Source organism: Octodon degus, unplaced genomic scaffold (assembly GCF_000260255.1).
Source record: "Octodon degus isolate 3935 unplaced genomic scaffold, OctDeg1.0 scaffold00106, whole genome shotgun sequence".
NCBI lineage: Eukaryota > Metazoa > Chordata > Mammalia > Rodentia > Octodontidae > Octodon > Octodon degus.
In genome coordinates this window covers 8,976,750-8,984,611 of record NW_004524682.1, presented here as the reverse complement: position 1 = coordinate 8,984,611, position 7,862 = coordinate 8,976,750, and positions in this window count along the sequence as shown.

The following is a 7,862-nucleotide window of genomic DNA, read 5'->3' as shown; positions in this document are numbered from 1 at the left end:
AAAATTTTAACATTTTAATTCTCTTTAGACCAAGCTTAAAATATCTCTGACTTCATGTACATCAGACCCCTGTAACAATTTGAGTGGGCCTACTGTTTCTGGAAGTTGTTGTGAGATAGTTTATTATAATGTGAAAGTAAGAATTCAATTCAAGTTACAACTACCTAAAAGCAAAATAAGACCTTTAAGAAATCAGGGGTGTGAATGTCTCTTTGAGGATGACTCATATAGCTAGGTTGGAAATTATGTTTGAGTGTGTGTGTGATTGTACACATGCATGTGTTTCTTAGTCTATGTGTGAGAGAAATTTGGTTTAGACTTGAACCAAGATATAGGAAACTTTAAATTCATCTAGTGCTATTAAAGAAGTGTACTTTAAATCAGTTTGACTTTATCAAGGCAATTTATTTTGCCCTCATACAAACAGAGCAATGATTTACAATGAGAGTCTTTATCTCATAAAATAACTAAATGAGTTTTCTGCTTCAAAAGTACTTAAATCATCTCAGTTCCTCCATTTATGCAACAATTTATGCTTTCAGTAATACAAGCATAATATCAAATCTATTATTTTTGGTATCTTCTTTACATGCTCATTGTTTACAACTCCACTTAATCTAATAACTCTTTGTTGTATTTTCTAAATGTAGTTGTGCATTTATCACAAAAGGTCTTATCTATATCACCATTATCATTAATCACTTGTGAATTAGTTGGCTTCTTATGCATTTTTATAGCCTCCATTATAGTTGATGTCTGGCTTTTCCTCAAAAGAGGCTAGAACAACTGTTTTTAATTTAGTGTAGATTTTTCAGCAAACAATTTCAGAATACATGTGTCTTGTTGAGAATAGACTCTTGAATATATTTACTGTTATAATCATAAGACAACTTTTTGACTAAAAAGTAAAACAATAAAAATAGTAATAATTTTTAAAAAGTCCCATGGAAGCAGTAGAATGTCTGTGTCTTTCTGTTACATCTGGAAATATCTCTATTGATCGCAGTGACTTGTGGCTCATGGGCACAGTGGCGCCAGTACTGTCATAGTTTCCTCTTTTAATTTCTGAGAATGATGTATCCCAGAAGATGTGAATAGACCTTTTGTGTCATGATACAAGAAAAATGATACAAAATATACGTGTGTGTGTGTGTGTGTGTGTGTGTGTGTGTGTGTGTACACTAGGTAGCTAGGATAATTGCACTACTAATGTCTATTAGTTCAGTGAAAGGAAAAGTTAGGACTTACATTGTTTGACGAATTTTGCATGCCTCTATCTGGTAATCTGAGCAACTACTTAGAAGATAACAATATGCAATACAATAACCATTGTTAATTTTCTATCATCTGGTTTTGATTTGACTGGGATGTAGGTTGAGATTCTTTTTTTTTTTTTTTTTTTTTTTTTTTTGCTGGAACTGGGGATTGAACTCAGGCCCTTGCACTTGCCAGGGAAGCACTTATTCCACTGAGCCACTTCTCTTCATCTTGTTTTGAAATTCTGCATCATTTTAATTTTTTAGCATTCTTTAAAATAAAATAAAAAGTTGCCCTCATAAAAAATAAAGAATGCAAGCACCATTACATCAATTGGCTATGAGAAGTTGCTGATAGTTGCTAGGAAAGAGTACTGACCCATTGCGTTGAGTTTCAGTAGAATAATTTTGGAAAATTACATTGCAATAGTGTAATAGCGTATTGAGGCACTCTCTGTAAATCATGCTATTTCTTTGAGGTCAAATTTTTATACTAATTGAGTTCAAAATGAGAAAGTTATAGATACTTCGGATTATAAAGCTGGAATTTACAGAAAACATTGTTCTTATCCTGTACCATAGTAATGCAAACATAGAGACTCTCTCTGAATTTCATGAGGTGTATGTCTGACTGATACAGACTCCCAGCAGACATCACCGGACACCATAATGGACATGGGTCAGCATCTTCTGCCTTCTCTCTGAGGGCCATGTCTTTTTTCTATTCTCAGCTCATCATTGAGGGTCATCACAGTCTTCCAAGCTTCCTGAATCTAGTGTAGGACTGTTTAACCATGACTTCTACACTTCTTCTATTAGTAGTAACAGACTGAGTCCTTACAATAATTCATATTCTTAGTACCTCAAACATTTACTCTTTTGCTGAAATAAATGTGATATATGATGAAATAAATATTATGTATCTGTATTTGACTATATAAATTTAACAGAGGAAAAGATTCATTAGATGTGCTGGATTTGTAATTAGAAACATGTAAATGGATAATATGGGTCCAGACAGTTTTAAGCCTAAATTTTCATAAATTTATATGTAATCTTTATACAAAAAAGACAAATGTTAATATTTATAGTGTAGTTAATGTTTCCAGGATTATCTAAAAATATCATATATACCATTGAACTTTTCTACTTTTCTAGATATGTACACACAATTTTGTTAGCTCATCACAAACCAGTTGTACTTATAAATTACTTATACTTATAAAATCATTTAATTATCAAAACAGTCCTACTTTGCATGTAAATCAACTGATAAAAAGACACCCTAGCTGATTTCTCTAAATTAGAAAAGCATTTTAATGAGAAAAAATTAATATGTCCTTGGGAAAATGTTATTTTCTACCTTTTGTAATTTATTATTGAAGATTTCAAATATATTATATGTGTATACATATATATATATATACATATATATATATATATATATATATATTGATTTAATTTGTGAGAAATTGAAAGGTCATTTGGTCATTTTTTGGTTAGTGATAAAAGGAGATGAATAAAATAGGTCAAAAGAATATCCTTCAATGATAACAACAAAGAGTACAAATACAATTATTGGAATAATTCCATTTTAGAAACTAAGTTAAATTTTATTTTGAGAAATGATACTAAATATATTATTCTTTGGGCATGTGAGATAGCTCAGTACACTATGCACCTGCTTAGGCAAGCACAGGGTCCAGGTTCAGTCCTCGGCACCACGTGACGGGCCAGCCCCACCCCAAATGCACTGAGCTGACCACAGAGACCAGTTGTGGTGGTGCACAACTGTAAACCTAGTGCTGGGGAAACTGACAAAAAGAGGATCACTATGAGTCTAGGCTGTTTAATGAGACCCTGTACCAAATACAAATAGATAGATAGATAGATAGATAGATAGATAGATAGATAGATAGAATATTACTCTTATAGATTAAGTTGCGAATTTTTTCTATTATATATTTTTAGAAGAGGATTGATCACAAACTAGTTAGGTATTAAAATGTGTACATTGGCAGATAAGTAGAAAGCAATAACAAATTTTGCAGATAAAATTCTTCTCCATGACATTTATAAGTGTAAACCAAGAAACATTGAGTAGAATACAGCCACAAATAAGTCATAATCTTTCACTGCTTTACGGGGCCATTGCTGGCTAGACCGCTCTAGTCAGAGGGCAAACTGGAAGACAAACTGGAAGACCTGCTTAAGAGATTTCTTCTCCTATAAATATCACATAATATTTCATCCATCACCTTTCACTAAGCATTAAATAATGAGATAATTTTAGATCCCTATTTCTAAATGATATATGATAAATTCACATCCCACAGTGTATGTGGGGCAATGTATGTGAGAAAAGTCTTAGACAGATTCAGATGGTCTGATACTTTTCCTTATGAATAGCGTCATGATACATTGTTCAATGCAAAGTTTCCATGAAACTTTAGATCACGTAGCACAGATAAAATAGAGTTTCTTCGTTTTGTTTTCTCGCCATTTTAAAAGATAGTATGAGAGCAATTTTTAGGTGCAGCTTTCCCATAGATTGCCAGAACTTAGAGAAGGGAATGTGATTCCTTGTGGAGAGTTGGTATGTACAAATAACATGTCTTCATCCCCTTTTCTCTTCATTTCCTCCTCTCTCTGCTTCTTGGCTCTCATCCCCTGAACAAAATTACAGATTGGTTATAATCTATTCTAGAGCATATTGTGGTAATAAGTGAAAATGACATTATTATTCAGATTGTATTGCCTTTACTGTAAGTCAACTGTAAATTGAGCAAGACAAAGAGAGAAAGAGAAAGAGAGAGAGAGAGAGAGAGAGAGAGAGAGAGAGAGAGAGAGAGAGAGAGAGATTCTGTTTAAGAATACTTATGGATCTGTATATATGTGCATTTACATAGGTATTTATATAAATCAATTCATTGCATGTTTATATATTTACAAATTATTTTCTATACATTTTGCAATTGGAGAAATACTTTTTTCTTTATGTCATGGGTAAAATTCTCTCACAAAATTAAAATTTAATAAATGCTGGTTTTCAGAGGTGAAATTCAATGGAGGAAAAGTATTGTTATTAATAATAATAATGCAATAAAACTTGTATATTCAGATATAGGGATTTCAAAGATTAGTGGACCATGATGGGATTAACTCATTAATGGATTGCTACATTGATGAGTTCATAGGTAACTATTTTGTTAAAAGTCAAAATCCAGAGATGGAGATTATTCATTAGGTATATAATATGAAATGGTGAACTTTTGTCCTTTGACCTGCTTTCTCTTTCTCTCTCTGCTTTTTCTCTGTAATAAAATGATAGATTTTGTGTCACCATTCCTTTTGGCCATGACGTTCTTGCTTTTGAACCAAGAATTTTGTTATCTATATCTATATCTATATCTATATCTATATCTATATCTATGTAGTCTTGTTATAAGCTATGGGTTGAATCCTCTGAAACAGTGAACCTAATAAAGCTCTCCTTAACTTATGTAAGCAGGTAATTTATCACAATATTGTGAAAGTGAACAAGCTGCACACAAAAATGTCTAAAGAACTCTGGATCCCTTTTCACCTACAAATACAATAAACAGAGCCAGTACATTGTGATATATAATATTTAGAAGATTGGTCATTTATTTTTTAATTTTTTTATTTCTGTCAGTATATAAGAAATACAATTCATTTGTAGAGTTTGTACACATAAATAACATCTCGTTATTCTCTATTTGCCTCCTACTCCCTCCACATTTTTTTTTCTTTTTTTGCAGTACTTAGGGCCCTGTGATTGAACTTAAGGCCCTGTGCTTGCCAGACAAGCACTTATTCTACTGATCTATCTCCCCAGGCCCTCCCTCCACCTCTTGGCTCACTTCACTTTTGCAAAAGATCTGTCTCTTTGTTTCCTATTATATATGATTATTTTAGTCTTTACTGTACATGCATTGGTATTTCTCATACAAGAGGCATCCTATGATATTCACAGCTGTGTGTCTGATTTAATTCAATTAACCTTATGGTTTTCATTTATTTTTATAATCAACTTAAACTTGTAGTCCCACTTGTGTATGAAGGTTGTAACTATATATTATAACCATTTTATTGATCCATATGCTTTATATGCACATCTTCTACAGATACAAATATGTATAGAAATACACAAAAATATGTGAATATTTTTTCATGTGGTTGTTTTAACACAAGTATTGTTTGAATAGAAACATTTGAAATAGAAAATTGCCATCCCACATTTCAATTGCATTACTGTTTCAGTTCAATTGAATTACTCTCAAAGAAAAAAATAATAATTACTGTAAAGATCAAGGGTTAAAGATATAGGAAAAGCAAGGAAATTTGCCACAATTGTGTATGTACTATTGTGAGGATAAATTTGACAATTTTCATGGTTCTTAATTTCACAAGAATGAACAATAATATCCTGCATCCAGAAATGAAAATTAAGACCTGTTTTTTCCTTAGCCAATAAGCAATGAATTCAGTTGCTATATTATTCAGAAAAAGTATAATCAATAAATCAACAAGATGGCAGGATATCCATATAACATTAAAAATCCCCAGCCTCCTACTCATTTCATATGTAATGTGGCTTCCATCTCCTTCAATAAAAAGATGAAACTATTTCCTAATGTTTTGAATCATGACAATGTGGATAAAAAGCAGATAGAAAGTAGTTAGAATAGGACTCTGATCTCAACTTTCTGGAAGGCTGATGCAGGAGGATAAAAAAATTCAAGTTCAACCTGCACAATTTATCAAATTGTTGAGACTTTATCTCAAAAATAAAAAGAAGTTTGGATATTGTCTAGTGCAGAAGACTTGGGTTTACTCTCTAGTAGGACAGAAAACTAATGTAAACAAATAATAAATATCTGGAAATAATGATTCTGCTTATTTGCTCAGTATGCATTTTGCATATATATTATACTACCACATAATGCTTTATAAAAATGTGCAATAATCATGTGACTTTAAAAACAAAATAAAATTAATAGGAAGTGTAGAACAAGTAGCAACTAGAGAAGAGCCTTCAATTTAATGTTTGCTTTCCTAATATGTAAGCATGTAACATGAATAGTTGTGCTCTAGTCTGATGGACAATGGATGCATAAAGTGGCCCCAAGGAGCTTCATTCTAGCCAAGTTCTTCGTAAACTAGCTCCAGTGAGCAACCGCGAAATTTAATATAGGCAGGCACAGGAGCCAAAAGAACCCTGAAGTTGAGCTCAACTCCTGTACCCACATACAGGTTCATGGGCTGCAGAAATTTTGGTAGCAATCACTATTTTCTTATGTTATTTAGTAACCTACAGTGACAGAAATATTATGGGTAAGGAATAGTTCAAGATGAATCATGTTTCCCTACCAAGGAAATACCCTGCACAGGATATGTGCAAGACATTTTGTGGGAACTAAAGCCATATAATAACATCCATAGGCAAATTATACTTCCTTTATGTAGATTTCTCCAAACTGTGCTTTGATTTGCTTTTACTATGGCCAACTTTCAAGGTTAAAACTATATGAAAGACATATGAATGGTGTAAAGATGAATATGAGTCTATGAATTTTAATGCATAAAACATTAAATCATGTATGAATTTTTACTGCTCAAGGAAATCCATTTTGTTTGTGATTATTATATACACATGTGTGTAGATGTGTATATTTTTCCATACATTTCATGTATCTCCAAAAAAGTATATAATAAGCTTATTAGTACCTATCACATTGTTATAAAGATAAAAGAGACCTGTTCTAATGAAAGTCTGAGAAATGGGTCTCACACTCCTTCAACTTCTTCTTGGTTTTCATATGCTCTTCAGGAGTTGTGTGTATTCATCTGACTGTTATCTCACCTGACCTCTCATGATGATGACTTTGATTCAGAAAGAGATTAAAGACCATTCTCTAGAAAATTTGAAGCAAAATTAAATTTATTAGACATAAGAAAATATCATATCTAGTAATGAACAAAATGGTAGTATAGTGTTTGTGGTGGGGTGCATAGATTTCTCTACTATTAATAAAATTCATGTGAGCACAACAGTGTTTGCCAAATAAAAGATGAAAAAGCAGTCATGTAGAAAGTCAACTTATATAACAGTTTTATAACATGAATATTACTTTTTAAGTAGAATTGTGGGTTAGATTATTTGACATCTCATTTAAATTACCTTTGGAAATTTATCAATTACAAAGCAATTTCTTCACTTGAAATCAAATTTTCCTCCTACAAAGAATAGCAAATTTACTTTTTGAGTTCAGTTAATTGAACTAATTAAAAGTATTAGCGGGTAAATCTAGTCTGTAAATGAGCCATTTATCAACTACAACTTAATGCAGCACATAACTTCATTTAAAACATAGAATCTTCAATATGAAAAGCTATCAATTCATTAATACTTGTGGGTCAGAACTCAAAACTAATATGAAAAATATTTACGAGAAAGCTTGTCATATTGTATGGGAATTAGGACTTTAAAGGAAACTGTTGTGTAGGCAGGAGTTCCAGCATGTGGAATGGAGAACATAGTGTTTTTCCCCAGCTTCTTAACTTGGGACAGTTATTCAAATT